The sequence below is a fragment of the Salvelinus alpinus genome, chromosome 15 (assembly GCF_045679555.1).
Source record: "Salvelinus alpinus chromosome 15, SLU_Salpinus.1, whole genome shotgun sequence".
Lineage (NCBI taxonomy): Eukaryota > Metazoa > Chordata > Actinopteri > Salmoniformes > Salmonidae > Salvelinus > Salvelinus alpinus.
In genome coordinates this window covers 18,333,754-18,352,136 of record NC_092100.1, presented here as the reverse complement: position 1 = coordinate 18,352,136, position 18,383 = coordinate 18,333,754, and the positions used below count along the sequence as shown (strand labels likewise).

Genomic DNA, 18,383 nt, shown 5'->3' with positions numbered 1-18,383 from the left:
AACCTTTAGGTCTATATTGAAGACTAATCTCTTCAGTAGGTCCTATGATTGAGTGTAGTCTGGCCCAGGAGTGTGAAGGTGAACGGAAAGGCACTGGAGCAACGAACCGCCCTTGCTGTCTCTGCCTGGCCGGTTCCCCTCTTTCCACTGGGATTCTCTGCCTCTAACCCTATTACAGGGTCTGAGTCACTGGCTTACTGGTGCTCTTCCATGCACCCCTCCTAGGGACGGCATCACTTGAGTGGGTTGAGTCACTGACGTGGTCTTCCTGTCTGGGTTGGCGCCCCCCTTCTTGGGTTGTGCCATGGCGGAGATCTTTGTGGGCTATACTCTGCCTTGTCTCAGGATGGTAAGTTGGTGGTTGAAGATATCCCTCTCGTAGTGTGGGGGCTGTGCTTTGGCAAAGTGGGTGGGGTTATATCCTGCCTGTTTGGCCCTGTCCGGGGGTATCATTGGATGGGGCCACAGTGTCTCCTGACCCTTCCTGTCTCAGCCTCCAGTATTTATGCTGCAGTAGTTTATGTGTTGGGGGCTAGGGTCAGTCTGTTATATCTGGAGTATTTCTCCTGTCTTATCCGGTGTCCTGTGTGAATTTAAGTACACTCTCTCTAATTTTCTCTTTCTTTCTCTCTCTCACTCGGAGGACCTGAGCCCTAGGACCATGCCTCAGGACTACCTGGCATGATGACTCCTTGCGGTCCCCAGTCCACCTGGCCGTGCTGCTGCTCCAGTTTCAACTGTTCTGCCTGCGGCTATGGAACCCTGACCTGTTCACCGGACGTGCTACCTGTCCCAGACCTGCTGTTTTCAACTCTCTAGAGACAGCAGGAGCGGTAGAGATACTCTCAATGATGGCTATGAATAGCCAACTGACATTTACTCCTGAGGTGCTGACCTGTTGCACCCTCGACAACTACTGTGATTATTATTATTTGACCATGCTGGTCATTTATGAACATTTGAACATCTTGACCATGTTCTGTTATAATCTCCACCCGGCACAGCCAGAAGAGGACTGGCCACCCCTCATAGCCTGGTTCCTCTCTAGGTTTCTTCCTAGGTTTTGGTCTTTCTAGGGAGTTTTTCCTAGCCACCGTGCTTCTACACCTGCATTGCTTTCTGTTTGGGGTTTTAGGCTGGGTTCCTGTACAGCACTTTGAGATATCAGCTGATCTAAGAAGGGCTGTATAAATACATTTTATTTTATTTGATGTTATTGGTGGACAAATGACATGGCTCTTCCCACAGTAAGGGTTTCCACTAGTTACCACAGCCACAGTTAAAATTGGCTATATTGTACTAATTCATAAAAACAAAAATGAGCTTTTTAGTCTTTATTTAAGATTAGTCATAAGGTTAGCAGTGTGGTTAAGGTTAGGTTTAAAATCATATTAAGAAGAGAAATTGTAAAAATAGGCGGGGTTTATTACTTTGTGGCTGTGGTAACTAGTGACGACCCACAGTAAGATCCTGACCAAGGCTCCATTCCACCTACAGTATGTCACTATCAGCCGGCCGGGATTCCCTCATGTCTCAGACTAAAAGAGTGATGTAGTGATTTTCTTATTTTTTTGGCAGGAGAAACAGAAAATGCTTCCGTGCCAGGAAGACACTTAGGAATGTGTGTTTTGGCAAAGCAACAGCTGAAAACGAGCAAACTCACAACACTTCCCCCTTAAAATGTCAAGGAAACTACAGGAGTGAAGTTTAGAGGCAGGCAGGTGGGAACCAGACACACACAATAGTAATAGAAGATGACATACGATATTAAAACGTATAGAAGACAACAGGAGCCCGCATGTCCATTTAAAGTTCATAGTAGCAAATCTGAGCAACAAGATTATGACAGTATGATCACTACAAATAAAGCTCTCAGTTCAAGCCTAGAGTATTTGACAGAATCTTCTTTTAAAACAAATACTTATTTAATTGGCCTTGTGGTTACCGTTACCTCTTGACATAACTCTGAGCAGGCTTATTCAAATTGGTTACTTCGGGGGGGGGGTTAAAGCATTAGGCCAGTAACCGAAAGGTTGTTGGATCGAATCCCCTGAGCTGACAAGGTAAAAATCTGTTGTTCTGCCCCTGAACAAGGCAGTTAACCCACTGTTCCCTGGTAGGCCGCCATTGTAAATAAGAATTTGTTCTTAACTGTTAAATTTAAAAAATACTTATCTGCTATGAATGTTTTGCAAATATCATGGGATGTAATTCAGCAAAGTTAAGTGGATTTAGATAGGACTGTCAACCTTTGTGATATGAGAAACCAATTACACTTTTGCTCAGCAAAAGCCCCAGCTTCAATCTTCGACATACGGTACTTCTTCTTCTTCTTTTTTAGCACGCTACTCGGCCTACACCGTTTAAGCTAGAAACGCCGTTCAAACATTATAATGTGCGGAATGGTCTCACTCGAGTTGCTTGTATACAACCTTTGATATCTTTTATACTTTTTATGTTATTATTTTTTGTTGTTGTCCTCCATCCGCTTGTTATGGCATTTCCTCAAAATTCTAAAGCTCCCTATTGTGACATCATCACTTCCAACTGACATTCTCTGTAAATGCAATAATACAACTTTTGACACAAATCAGCTACTTTGACCACTTTGCAACAACTTGGAAAAAAGTTTGAGCGTTTACATCATCGTCTACTTCTCTGCTACTCAAATCTGCCGTTTGAACCAAAAGAAATATATTTGTTTTCATAAATGTTTTTCAAGAGCACATACTGAACATGTACCATAAATAGTTGAATAGTTGAATAATAATACCTGTGTTGTCCTGAATAACATGGAGAATTTCAGACCAAAAATACCAAAAATTATATTCTGATAAAAGTTACAGCTGTTTTAGTAACCGCATCAACATTTTCTGTAACTTTTTTGCAAACAACTGCCGTTTTGACCACTACCCCAACAATTTAGACAAAAAGTTAGAGGGTATGAAATCTTCCTCTACTTCTCTGCTATTCATATCTGTTTGCGGAACCAAAACATTCACTACAGATCTTACGGTACAGCTGTAATCGAACCCACAAATGCTGATGCGCCAGATACACAACTAGTCTAAAGAAGGCCAGTTTAATTGCTTCTTAAATCAGAACAACAGTTTTCAGCTGTGCTAACATAATTGCAAAAGGTTTGTCTAATCATCAATTAGCCTTTTAAAATGACAAACTTGGACTAGCTAACAACGTGCCATTGGAACACAGGAGTGATGGTTGCTGACAATGGGCCTCTGTACGCCTATGTAGATATTCCCTTAAAAATCTCCAGTTTCCAGCTACAATAGTCATTTACAACATTAACAATGTCTACACTGTATTTCTGATCAATTTTATGTTATTTTAATGGACAAAAAAATAAATAATGGAAATTTGTAAGTGACCTCAAACTTTTGAACAGTAGTGTACATCACGTTTTGAAGTTCACTTTCCTTGCTTTGTCTAACAACACTATCATGAATCTAGCAAATTAGTTTTGTGGGTCAGAGTGCAGTATTTAGTTCATATAAAAGCACAAATTTACTGTATGTTAGCATGTTTCCTCACACTTGCTTAAGCCAAAAGAGAGCAGTGTTGTCAAGGCTACTGTTGCCTAGCAATGCTTGACTGCTGGAATGAATGTCTTTCATAGCTCTTCAAATTCCCATGATTTGTCAATCTGTTTCAGAACAAACAAGCTAGCGTTAAGATTAAGAATACTTTCCCAGTCTGGACAACCTGGAACGATAAAGAGAACATTTCTAATGCTTACTTGCTTCATCCTCCTTTTCCAGGATCATGCTCCATGCTCTAAATAACTCAACTGGCTAGTTCAAGTTAGCTTTATTGTTCCAATTGGGAAATTTGTTCTGCAGTCAGGGTAAAAAAAAAAAAAAAAACATTAAAAACAGTGACGACCATACAACTGATATACACATAACATGAAACAAAGAGATGGATAAAAAGGAGCAATCATCGTGCAAAAGTGCAGCAATAAATAGACATTTCATTTCGTGTGCAGATTCAGAAAGTTTATGGTCTGTGGGATAAAAGAGTAATTGTATCTGTTGCAATTGAGTTTGGGAAGTCTAAAACGATGACCTCAGGGGAGAAGCTCAAAATGGTCAAGGAGGGGGTGATCAGGACAGTCTAGGATACTGTCAGCTCTCCTCACCACCTGCGTTCTGAATGTCACTGAGTGCTGTGCCTGTTGCACAACGATGATCTTGCTGGCCACCTTAACCACCCTGTCCAAACTATTTTGTTGCAAACATTAAGATTGCCAAACAACGCCACCATCGAGAACATCAATACAGATTCAATAAAACTCCTGTAAAACAGTTTGCTTGTCTCTAAAGAGAAGAATGGGCTGTACCCCTCCGATTGGATAAAGCAGATTAGGAATAGCTCCAACCAATAAAAAGTTACAGCTGTTTGTCGGAGTTTAGAGTGACAAAAAGTTGCTAGCTGACGTCTACTAACCGGTCTCTGTGTCATCACTGAGCAGCCTAAACGGAGCCGTTGCTATGGATACTCAGACACAGAGGGCAAAAATGATTCCTTCCAGTTCTCTGCTGCCAATGACTGGAACGAATTGCAAAAATCACTGAAGCTCGAGACCCATACCTCCCTCACTAACTTTAAGCTCCAGCTGTCAGAGCAGCTCACAGATACCTGCACATGTACATAGCCCATCTGTAAATAGCCCATCCAACTACCTCATCCCCATACTGTTATTTATTTTTTTGCTCCTTTGCACCCCAGTATCTCTACTTGCACATTCATCTTCTGCACATCTATCACTCCAGTGTTTAATTGCTCAATTGTAATTATTTCGCCACTATGGCCTATTTATTGACTTTACCTCCCTTATCTTACCTCATTTGCACACACTGTATATAGACTTTTTTTCTCTATTGTGTTATTGACTGTATGTTTGTTTATTCCATGTGTAACTCTGTGTTGTGTGGCACTGCTTTGCTTTATCTTGGTCAGGTCGCAGTTGTAAATGAGAACTTGTTCTCAACTGGCCTACCTGGTTAAATAAAGGTGAAATAAATCCAATAAATAAAAATGACGAAGGTGAAGAGAGTGACCACAGTTACTGACCACAACCACACAAATATTGACCACACAACAACTAAATCACACAACTACAGACCACAACCACACAACTTCTGACTAGGGCTGTTGCGGTGACCGTATTACAGCCACACCGGCGGTCACGAATCATGAAGGCAGTCAAATTCCACATGACCGTTTAGTCACGCTAATTAGGCTTCTCCAAGCTCTGATGCTGCTGCTGGTCATTAGTAGCCTACCAAACTTGATAACTGTTGCTACGCAGCACTCTATTGTCCCTCTAACCACTCTGACATCAATGCAAATGTATTTGAAAATCTAATCAAACACTTCATGAGGGCCCATGAGCTCATGTTGAGCAACATTTCTATAGGCTATGCAACTGCTGGAGAAAACAGAGTGATGGCCGCTGACAAAAAGACGAGGATCCCATCAGCTTTCTATAGGCTAGGCCTACCATATTTATTTCTCAACTTTCCTAATATTAAGCACATTGCTTCTCTTTACAACAGGAGTATAGCCTACCTGGCTGGCATGAAAATAAACCATGGTGAAAAGCGTCTTCCATTCACTATTTAAGTGCTTGTGAATTATATATTATCACTTGTGAATTATGTCCAGCGTAAGAAACAATGCCTTTTTTAGCGACTTTTTCTAATCATAATCGCACACCTCATGTAGCCTTGCCCATATGCCTATATGTTTTAATTAGTTTGTATCACAACTAAAGTGGCCAAATAACTTCTTAGAATTAAGCACATTAAACCGCTTTACAAGGGGTATAGAGCCTAACTGGCATATATAAGCAGCGTGTGAATTTCAAGTTTGGTGAAGATCATTTTCACCATAAAAATGCACCCTTATAATAAAAGCATTACATGCATAATTGCATTTGCGGTCACTTTTGATAATGGTGTTTTCCGCTAATGGAACATTTGTGCTTATAGCCTACTACCATGTGTGCATTGCTGCACTTATAATGTGAAGAAATAGCCTAATAGTTTATCAACATTTTAAGCTAAACGTTCTGATCTGTTGCATCAGCTACATTGCATAAAAACGTTTTTGGGATGCTAGTGGTTGTATTCACTTGGGATCTATCGCATCCCACAACTGTCACAGACTATGTTTGGAATATTTATTTCTAGGACAGAATAGGTCGACTTTTGTACTTTGGGGGATAGTAGATTGACATAGGCTAGTGGTGTTGCTGTTCATTAGGCCTACTCATCTTGTTGGCTGACAAAAAGTAAATGTGGACAGTTCTTCCAATACCTTCAATATGCACCTCAGAATTGGATAAGGACACGTGCAGTTGCGTCCCTGATGTGTCTGTCTTCACTTGTAGCCTGCAAGAAAGACCCAATCACGTGACAGAGAGCCATGTGAGTGAGAGTCGCTTCGGAATGCGCGGCACTCAGGCCCGCAAAAGGCATGGCATTTTTTAGGGTGCATTACGTCCAGAAAGGCGATACCGCCGTGAAATTCAAGGCATATTAAGTGCTTGTCAAATTATGAATGAGAGACTATTGAAGTGTGTACAGCCTGCGCAAAAAAACAAAGCAGAGCTCATGCCTTTCAAGCGACCTTTTTCAAATCATCATTCGAGTCTCATCATTCAGCCTTACAATGTATTAAAAATCAAAACATATAGCCCAACGTTTGTAGAACAACTAAAGTTACATGCTGACTAAACCGGACACGTGCGTGCGCCTGTGTGCGCCATCGCGGGCATGTTGATTTTGTACCCCAAAACCAGACACGATTAGGACACGCAGGTTGAAATATCAAAACAAACTCTGAACCAATTATGTTAATTTGGAGACAGGTTGAAAAGCATTAAACAATTATGGCAATTTAGCTAGCTAGCTTGCTGTTGCTAGCTAATTTGTACTGGGATATAGACATTGAGTTGTTATTTTACCTGAAATGCACAAGGTCCTCTACTCCGACAATTAATCCACAGATGAGAAAGGAATTCGGTTTACCGTTTTGTCATCTCTCCTCCTTCCTCAGGCTTCTTTTTTACTTCTTTGAACCCTTTATATGGTGGTTGGCAACCAAATTTACGGTGCATTACTACAAAGGACTGGAGTGTGGATGTCAGTTCACCTTTCAATCACCCATGTGGGTATATGCTCCTAAAGACCAACGAGGAGATGGGAGAGGCCGGACTTGCAGAGTGTTTAGCGTCACAAATAGAACCTATTTCTATTTTAGTGCCTGGCCACGCAAACGCTCGCTGAGGCGCCCATTGTGATCAGCATTTTTCATTAGGAACTCGAAATTAAGCATATACGAGTACCTATTTCTTTGTTAATCGCTCAACACAGAATAGCTTTGTTCAATTGTATTCTTTATACTATAAAATAATGGCACTGAATTATAAGCAAATCTTACTTGCTTAATGAACTACTGTATCCCACAGCCATTTGGCATAGCCACATCAGGACCTAACATAAGGACAACGCAGAGTATGCTATTCATTTCTTCTGAAATAGACTACATTTTCTTCATATCATGTGTAACGATAGTCTATATCGTCCTCCTCATCGGACGAGGAGAGGCGAGGAGGATCGGACCAATATGCAGAGTGGTTGGTTTCCATGGTAATTTAATAACACGAAAACAAATATGCGATACAAAAATAACAAAATGAAACTACCGTGACAGTCCCGTGTGGCGAAACACTAACAAGGAACAAACACCCACAAAACACACGTGAAACCCTGGCTGCCAAAGTATGATTCTCAATCAGGGACAACGAATGACAGCTGCCTCTGATTGAGAATCATACCAGGCCGAACACACAAAACCCCAACATAGAAAACAACACATAGACAACCCACCCAACTCACGCCCTGACCATACTAAATAAATACAAAACAAGGGAAAACAGGTCAGGAACGTGACAGAACCCCCCCCCCCCTCAAGGTGCGAACTCCGGGCGCACCACCTAAAACTCTAGGGGAGGGTCTGGGTGGGCGTCTGTCCGCGGTGGCGGCTCTGGCGCGGGACGTGGACCCCACTTTAACAATATTTTTGTCCGCCTCCTTAATCGCCCCCGTGGCGTCCTAACAACCACCCTCCATATCAACCCCACTGGACCAAGGGGCAGCACCGGACTGAGGGGCAGCACCGGACTGAGGGGCAGATCCTGGCTGGCGGGCTCTGGCAGCTCCTGGCTGGCTGGCTCTGGCAGCTCCTGGCTGGCTGGCTCTGGCAGCTCCTGGCTGGCTCTGGCAGCTCCTGGCTGGCTGGCTCTGGCAGGTCCTGGCTGGCTGGCTCTGGCAGGTCCTGGCTGGCTGGCTCTGGCAGGTCCTGGCTGACAGACTCTGGCAGGTCCTGGCTGACAGACTCTGGCTGGTCATGGCTGGCTGACGGCTCTGGCTGGTCATGGCTGGCGGACGGCACTGGCTGGTCCTGTCTGGCGGACGGCTCTGGCTGCTCCTGTCTGGCGGACGGCTCTCGCTGCTCCTGTCTGGCGGACGGCTCTAGCGGCTCGGGACATACGGGCAGCTCTGACGGCTCGGGACAGACGGGCAGCTCTGGCGGCTCGGGACAGACGGGCGGCTCAGATGACGCTGGGCAGGCAGGCGGCTCAGACAGCGCTGGGCAGGCAGGCGGCTCAGACAGCGCTGGGCAGGCAGGCAGCTCAGACAGCGCTGGGCAGGCAGGCAGCTCAGACAGCGCTGGGCAGGCAGGCAGCTCAGACAGCGCTGGGCAGGCAGGCAGCTCAGACGGCGCTGGGCAGGCAGGCACACCTGTAGGGAGGAGACGGAGAGACAGCCTGGTGCGGGGGGCTGCCACCGGAGGACTGGTACGTGGAGGTGGCACCGGATATACCGTACCGTGAGGAGTACACGAGCTCTTGAGCACCGAGCCTGCCCAACCTTACCTGGTTGAATGGTCCCCGTAGCCCTGCCAGTGTGGCGAGGTGGAATAGCCCGCACTGGGCTATGCTGGCGAACCGGGGACACCATTTGTAAGGCTGGTGCCATGTACGCCGGCCCGAGGAGACGCACTGGAGACCAGATGCGTTGGGCCGGCTTCATGACACCCGGCTCGATGCCCAACCTAGCCCTACCAGTTCGGCGAGGTGGAATAGCCCGCACTGGGCTAAGCACGCGTACTGGGAACACCGTGCGCTCCACCGCATAACACGGTGTCTGACCAGTACGACGCCCTCTCACTCCACGGTAAGCACGGGGAGTTGGCTCAGGTCTCCTACCCGGCTTTGCCACACTCCGCGTGTACCCCCCCCCAATAAATTTTTGGGTCTGACTCTCGGGCTCCCAACCGCGTCGCTGCGCTGCCTCCTCATACCAGCGCCTCTCTGCCTTCGCTGCCTCCAACTCCGCCTTGGGACAGCGATATTCCCCTGGCTGAACCCAGGGTCCCTTGCCGTCCAGGATCTCCTCCCAAGTCCAGGAGTCCTGTGTCTGTTTCTGCTGCTGCTGTCGCTGCCCTTTTCCACTCTGCTTGGTCCTTTGGTGGTGGGTGTTTCTGTAACGATAGTCTATATCGTCCTCCTCATCGGACGAGGAGAGGCGAGAAGGATCGGACCAATATGCAGAGTGGTTGGTTTCCATGGTAATTTAATAACACGAAAACAAATATGCGATACAAAAATAACAAAATGAAACTACCGTGACAGTCCCGTGTGGCGAAACACTAACAAGGAACAAACACCCACAAAACACACGTGAAACCCCGGCTGCCTAAGTATGATTCTCAATCAGGGACAACGAATGACAGCTGCCTCTGATTGAGAATCATACCAGGCCGAACACACAAAACCCCAACATAGAAAACAACACATAGACAACCCACCCAACTCACGCCCTGACCATACTAAATAAATACAAAACAAGGGAAAACAGGACAGGAACGTGACATCATGGTTCTTTAGACCCGTCGAAAATAAATAATGGATTTATTGTGATGGTGTAGGCTATATTACATGGATTTATTAGACATGGATTTATGTGTGGAAGCCAGGAGATGCTTAATTAACGGTCAATTACCGTGAGACCGACAGTTATTTGCTTGACAATCACCGGCTGATGAAATGTCGTGACCACCACAGCCCTACTTCTGACCACAACCACACAACTGCTGACCACAACCACACAACTACAGACCACATCTAGTGACCACAACCACACACCTGCTGACCACAAACACACAACTACAGACCACAATTACCAACCACAACTTCTGACCACAACCACACAACTGCTTACCACATCTAGTGACCACAACCACACAACTTCTGACCACAACCACACAGCTTCTGTACACAACCACACAGCTGCTTACCACATCTAGTGACCACAACCACATAACTTTCAACCACACAACTTCTGACCACAACCTCTGACCAGATCTAGTGACCACAACTACACAACTACTGACAACACAACAGAACTTCTGACAACAACCAAACAACTGCTTACCACATCTAGTGACCACAACCACACAACAACTGACCACAACATCTGACCACAACCACAGAACTTCTGACCACACAACTACTGACCACAACCACACAACTGCTGACCACATTGAGTGAACACAACAACACATCTACTGACCACAACCACACAACTTCTGACTACATAGAGTGGCCACAACAACTTATGATCAAAACCACACAACTTCTGAACACAACCACACAACTTCTGACCACATCGAGTGACCACAACAACTTATGACCATAACCACACAACTACTGACCCCAACTATTGATCACTAAATACCACAAATACTGACCACAACTACTGAACAAGCAACAGACACCATACCAACTTTCACATGTTCAGGCTATCCTAACTTAATAATTTTGGGGTGGGTGTTTATAATTTGTCCTATTTCACACAAGTAGAACTGTAATTTCACTGTAGAGATAGAGGTAGATAGCCTAGCACTTAAGAGCAGTGGGCCAGTAACCGAAAGGTCGCGGATTCAAATCCCCAACCCGACTAGGTAAACAAATCTGTCCATGTGCCCTTGAGCAAGGTACTTAACCCTAATTCCTGTAAATTGCCCTGGATAAGAGTGTCTGCTAAATTACTCAAATGTAAATGTGAGATTGGACAGTAACAATATTTTTACGCATGTCATTTCTAGAGTTGTCACAATAGCTAAAACGGATATAAACTCAACCACATTGAGATATTTACGTGTCTATAAAAACACAACATTTCAACAGCAAATATAAGACCCTGATTTTTTCCCATATCTTGCCTGTGTTTTCATAAACAAGTAAGCTGTTAGGTGAGTGTACTTTCACTGTGCCTGGAAAGAGACCGTTGAATAGAACTATTGGATGAATCATAGCTTAAAGACATAGATCAGTTGCCAGTTTAAACTGGTTTTAGATACTGTAATGTAATGACAAGGATGAAGAAGTTCTCGCTGTTCCACAAATTGCCCTTGTTTTACAACTTTTTCATAAAATGTCTGCAGATTGATGCTGGGTGTTACGGCTTTCTTCTGTGGACGAAGGAGAGGACCAAAGCGCAGCGCGGTTAGTGTTCAACATGTTTAAATAAAGATGATAAACGTGAACACTACAAAATTACAAAACAACAAATGTGAAAAACCGAAACAGTCCTATCTGGTGCATAGACACAAAGACAGAAGACAACCACCCACAAAACCCAACACAAAACAGGCTACCTAAATATGGCTCCCAATCAGAGACAAACGACTAACACCTGCCTCTGATTGGGAATCATATCAGGCCAAACACAGAAACAGGAAAACTAGACACACAACATAGAATAACCACTCAGCTCACGTCCTGACCAACACTAAAACAACAAAAACACAAAAGAACTATGGTCAGAACGTGACACTGGGAACGTTGTCAGCAAAAATATATAATATATATAATTCCAGAATTTGTGTCATGTGTTAAGTGGAAATACTGAATAATTATGTTATAACACAAAATGTACAGTTGAAGTCGGAAGATTACATACACTTAGGTTGGAGTCATTAAAACTAGTTTTTCAACCACTCCACAAATTTCTTGTTAACAAACTATAGTTTTGGCAAGTTGGTTAGGACATCTACTTTGTGCATGACAAGTACTTTTTCAAGGCCTACCTTCAAACTCACTGCATCTTTGCTTGACATCATGGGAAAATCAAAAGAAATTAGCCAAGACCTCAGAAAAAAAATTGTAGACCTCCACAAATCTGGTTCATCCTTGGGAGCAATTTCCAAATGCCTGAAGGTACCACGTCCCCACTGTATATCCACAGTAAAACGAGTCCTATATCGACATAATCTGAAAGGCTGCTCAGCAAGAAAGAAGCCACGGCTCAAAAACCGCCATAAAAAAAACAGACTACGGTTTGCAACTGCACATGGGGACAAAGATTGTACTTTTTGGAGAAATGTCCTCTGGTCTGATGAAACAAAAATAGAACTGTTTGGCCATAATGACCATCGTTATGTTTGGAGGAAAAAGGGGGAGGCTTGCAAGCGAAGAACACCTTGCCAACCGTGAAGCACGGGGGTGGCAGCATCATGTGTGGGGGTGCTTTGCTGCGGGAGGGACTGGTGCACTTCACAAAATAGATGGCATCATGAGGAGGAACAATGTATCCACATAATTTAAGAAATATCTCGTGACATCAATCAGGAAATTAAAGCTTGGTCACAAATGGGTCTTCCAAATGGACAATGACCCCAAGCATACTTCCAAAGTTGTGGCAAAATGGCTTAAGGACAACACAGTCAAGGTATTGGAGTGGCCATCACAAAGCCCTGACCTCAATCCTATAGAAAATTTGTGGGCAGAACTGAAAAAGTGTGTGCGAGCAAGGAGGCCTGCAAACCTGACTCAGTTACACCAACTCTGTCAGGAGGAATGGGCCAAAATTCACCCAACTTATTGTGGGAAGCTTGTGGAAGGCTACCCAAAATGTTTGACCCAAGTTAAACAATTTAAAGGCAATGCTACCAAATACTAATTGAGTGTATGTAAACTTCTGACCCACTGGGATTGTGAAATACAAGCTGAAATAAATACATTTTCTCTACTATTATTCTGACATTTCACATTCTTAAAATAAAGTGGTGATCCTAACTTACCTAAGACTGGGAATTTTTTATTGGATTAAATGTAAGGAATTGTGAAAAACTGAGTTTAAATGTATTTGGCTAAGGTGCATGTAAACTTCCGACTTCAACTGTATATTGAGCATTCAAGACACAATGTGCAGAAATAAAGGGAGGAGCTAGGAATATTTTCCACAATGGAAAGATCAGCTGACTTCTCGGCTTTCTAGACAAAGCCATTATCTCTAAACTACACTATGTACAAATCATAAACTCAGGAAAAAAAAGAAACATCCCTTTTTCAGGACCCTGTCTTTCAAAGATAATTCGTAAAAATCCAAATAACTTCACAGATCCTCATTGTAAAAGGTTTAAACACGGTTTCCCATGCTTGTTCAATGAACCATAAACAATTAATGAACATGCACCTGTGGAACGGTCGTTAAGACACTAACAGCTTACAGACGGTAGGCAATTAAGGTCACGGGTATGAAAATGGAGTCCTTACAACGGACTCTGAAAAACGCCAAAAGAAAGATGCCCAGGGTCCCTGCTCATCTGCGTGAATGTGCCTTAGGCATGCTGAAAGGAGGCATGGGGACTGCAGATGTGGCCAGGGCAATAAATTGCAATGTCCGTACAGAGGCCTGTACTCTGGAGCGGGATCGATTTTGGAGGTGGAGGGTCCGTCATGGTCTGGGGCGGCATCATCGGACTGAGCTTGTGGTCATTGCAGGCAATCTCAACGCTGTGCGTTACAGGGAAGACATCCTCCTCCCTCATGTGGTACCCTTCCTGCAGGCTCATCCTGACATGACCCTACAGCATGACAATGCCACCAGCCATACTGCTCGTTCTGTGCGTGATTTCCTGCAAGACAGGAATGTCAGTGTTCTGCCATGGCCAGTGAAGAGCCCGGATCTCAATCCCATTGAGCACATCTGGGACCTGTTGGATCGGAGGGTGAGGGCTAGGGTCATTCCCCCCAGAAATGTCCGGGAACTTGCAGGTGCCTTGGTGGAAAAGTGGGGTAACATCTCACAACAAGAATTGGCAAATCTGGTGCAGTCCATGAGGAGGAGATGCACTGCAGTACTTAATGCAGCTGGTGGCCACACCAGATACTGACTGTTACTTTTGATTTTGACCCCTTCTTCGTTCAGGGACACATTATTAAATTTCTGTTAGTCACATGTATGTGGAATTTGTTCAGTTTATGTCTCAGTTGTTGAATCTTGTTATGGTCATACAAATATTTACACATGTTAAGTTTGCTGAAAATAAACGCAGTTGACAGTGAGGACGTTTCTTTTTTTGCTGAGTTTATAATAAATGGCACATGTAAAACCATCAGTACCTGCTTGTTTCATACTCACAATTTCAGTTACACTACAAAAGCGCTCCCTTGGTGAGCCCAGCTTGGACTCTGAGCACATTCCAAACATCATTTCCTGTATACAACAACAGTGGCCAGCAGTAACGTAAACTCTGCCTTAACAAGGCATGTTATTCATTAGACTGCATTCATTATGCAAAGACATCGGGGTTTTAAGACCTGAACTTGATCGCCTACCATACTTTTATAATCCACAGAGGTCCAATCACTGAGCAAATCCCCCTTTTCTTAAAGAGGCCTCATTGCAGGCAAATAAGGAAAATGGCCCTCCATTGGAAAAGGGATGTGTATGGGATGCTGAGTTACAGTAGGCTATAAATCAGTGGAGGTCAGAGCCGTTTAAGATGAGGGAGAACGATTTTGTGTTTTTCATGAGCATGGCCTTATTTCTATTACAGCATATTAAATGACTGCCATTCTATTCACCCAGTTCAATGTAACATAAATAGGTTTAGGCTACTACATGATAGTAGAATTTTCCCATCATGTGATTTCTACAACCTAGTCTACGAATTCAATTTTCCAATGTAGGTACACACAGGTCAAGAGGAGAAATGTAGGTGACAGACAGTGACACATGGACAGAGAGTGACACATTCAATACCGCCTTGCACACTCTTGCCTGCATCTAGCTGATCAAGGGTGTGATCATTAGTCCAACATAAACGTTTTTCAACATAATCGGCAGAATGACTTACACCTCTAATCAGGCGTAAAAACAGTTCACATTCATAGCAGCTACGTTGTATTCCTTCTATGCGCTCTCCTCCTCTCACCTTGTCCCTTCGTTTGTGGACTGCAATGCACAACACATCAGCTGCTGCAAAATGAATTGCCTCTCTGAGCACATTAAAATTCTCTGAATCTGAATGTGACCAGGCGAAAAAACCTTTCCAAGCCGAACAATATCATAACCGCTACACACAGCCTACATTGTTGTCACTATATTAGCTAAAGTAACATCATAGTCAACAGAACTAACGTGTTAGTAAACCCACTACAATCATGCAGTAACTTTACAGTGTATAGTCAGTAAGCAGTTTATATTGCTTCTTCTTCATTTTTGAAGAAATGAATTTGTTCAAAACTGTTCAACTATTGTCTTTCTCTTTGAGTCAACTACTCACCACATTTTATGCACTGCAGTGCTAGCTAACTATAGCTTATGCATTCAGTACACATGATCGTTCTCTACTCCTTTAATTGGGTGGACAACATGTCAGTTCATGCTGCAACTTCCTCCGGAAGTTGTCATAATTACTGTGAAAGTCTATGGAAGGCATGAGCCTCCTAGGTTTTGGACTGACGTCAATGTACCCAGAGGAGGACGGAAGCTAGCTGTCCTCCGGCTACACCATGGTGCTACCCTACAGAGTGTGGTTGAGGCTACGGTAGACCTTCATTGCAAAACAGTGTTTTAATCAATTATTTGGTGATGTGATTATATTTAGTATAGTTTTATCTAAAAAGGAGAACTTTCTAAATGTTTAAAAATGTATATTTTAAATTAAATTCACTGAGGAGGATGGTCCTGCCCTTGTTCCTCTGAGGAGCCTCCACTGCAATATGGACAGGCACAAAGTGATCCACTATGGTTTCATCAGTCTCTTATGGCCCCAGGCAGATATCATTAACATGGCAAAATGGGTAGAATTGCAGGAAATAAGCTGTAAAACTTTTTTCTCTCTCTCTGCCCCATGGCAAAATAAGTAGTTGCATGAAATGTGTCATAAAATTGCACTAAAATATAAAATAATTTTCCATGCTGTCCAAAACTTTCAAGTAGAGATACTGCCTTGGAGGCTGGGTATGATAGGGAGAGAAAAGCATGTTTTGGGTTGATATTTGTCTGGTTAATATGAAATTAAGACATATTAATAACCAGTTATTCAAATCAGCTACGTACCGCATCGACGTGTGCCGCCCAAATGTTGTAAAATGGGCTCCATATAGCTCCGCATTGACATGATTGGTTGACGACAGGTTGGGGGCGGGAGGTCCAGTATAAACACAAACTCCCCTTCTTGAAAACTTATACACAACACCTCTGTTCAGCAAAGCCCAAGAAGTATAAATGCCCTGACTTCTGCAGAGCCACTATCGCAGTAAACGCTGTATGGCAACTGCAGATATCAAATTGACCATGCAAAGCCTTTTACGTGACGCTCCTCCTATCCCCTTGCAACTTTTATATATATACAAAAAGTCAATTCAAAGACTATTCTGAAAAGGACCAATTAATTCTATTCAATCCATCTAATGTAATTCACATGATAAATATAATAGGTATATCGTTTTTTATGTTTATAACTTGATAACTTGATGACTTCATGAAACGAATATATGCCCACATATAGAATGATCATCATATGCGTTTCAAGAAATGAGCAACTAAAATTATGTATTTATCAGTCGAGTTGTGGCTACTTTGTAGCCTACTTAAATGACTCACTAAACAAACAGGCTATATTGTCTTAAATGTGGTGGAAAACATCAACACAAAAAGCAGGTCAATTGAACGCTTGACAGTTCTATTTAATTTGACTTTAGGAAATGTAAATACCGTTTCCAGAATCTTTTGGCAACTTCCCAATTCCTACAGCCAATGTGAGCAACAAGTAGCCTAACATAGCACACTAAGCTACGATACAACATATAATAGCTTTTTATATATTACAAAGTATATGAGTGATGTACTTTACTATTTGCAAATGCAAAATCAACCCAAATTCTAAACGATCATTTCATTACTTGGAACATCGCCACATATGCGGTGTGAGGTGTTGCAGAGGCTCCCCTGGTAGTGGGCTTTTTAGGACTGCTACTGGGAGTGGTGTTCTTACTGGCGCTTTTACAGCCGCCAAAGCATCACCCAGGTGGACGATCCAGCCTACCTACAGAGGAGGAGCTGTGAACATCGAAAACGAGGTGCCGGATGGAGAACTCCGTGGCCTGTCTGTCAGATGTCTCTAACTCCCTGCGTACTGTACTATCAATGCTCCATCCGCTCAAGATTCTACCTTTACGCACTGCCCATCATCTAAAACTGTGGAAGACCATCGACCAAGAACTGCCAGATCCTCCTACTTTTGTTTTGTTAAATTGTTTTCTGCTTGTTTTGTTTTTAAAGCGACTTTGAGATTCAACATGTAATGAAAAGCGATATATAAATAAACATATTCTTAAATATCAAAAGGGGCATGTACACATTGGGCTGTATCCGATTAGTCAAGTTGAATCAGACATGATATCGTATCTTAATTATCCCAGGAACATATACAACATTATTAGGCAGGATAAGACTCCTGCTTGTATAATGAATTCCAGACCGAGCGTGCGAGTCGCAATAAGAGAAAAAAAATACTTACCAAATCAGCTTCCGTTTTATTTTTGCATTCTTGGGAACCGGAAGAAATATTCCTGATTTCCTCCTGAATCTAAGGCGTTCTGGTGGTTAACGATTGTATATTTCATATATAGTAGTAAACTGATATCAATTGATTGTGGTATTTCTATTCCGTTACACACATCTAATCCGATTTCAATGTATGGCTTGATTCACAGGTTACATTGTATCTTGACTAATTTAAGGCGTGCTCACGGTCGTAGAGTCAAATCATTGGTTGACAAACAGCAATCAGATGCAAATTACCTCTGAATCATTGGGGGCCAACCTATACATGCAAAGGGAATGTCGGCAAATGTAAATATATGTGCAGTCAATGTGGGGGAAAATAATGGCATTGTATTATAATAGCTTCTAAGCTTCATGTTGGTGAAATATGTATGAGATGTTGAAACGTGTGTGTTCTATACCTCGAGGAAGAGGGAAACTATTTCCTCC

The 18,383-nt window shown here is 43.1% G+C and overlaps 1 protein-coding gene across 3 annotated transcripts in view; it reads right to left on the bottom strand.

Moving 5' to 3' along the window:
* The window catches only part of LOC139539607 (AT-rich interactive domain-containing protein 3A-like), a 57,087-nt gene extending 38,964 nt beyond the window's left edge, over window positions 1-18,123 (bottom strand). For 2 of the 3 annotated variants that reach the window (XM_071342697.1, XM_071342696.1), the window contains exon 1: window positions 17,908-18,123. The gene's annotated coding sequence lies outside the window, so the exon portion shown is untranslated. The remainder of the gene's footprint in view (window positions 1-17,907) is intronic. The other variant, XM_071342698.1, reaches the window with a different exon arrangement.
* Window positions 18,124-18,383: the final 260 nt, after the last annotated feature.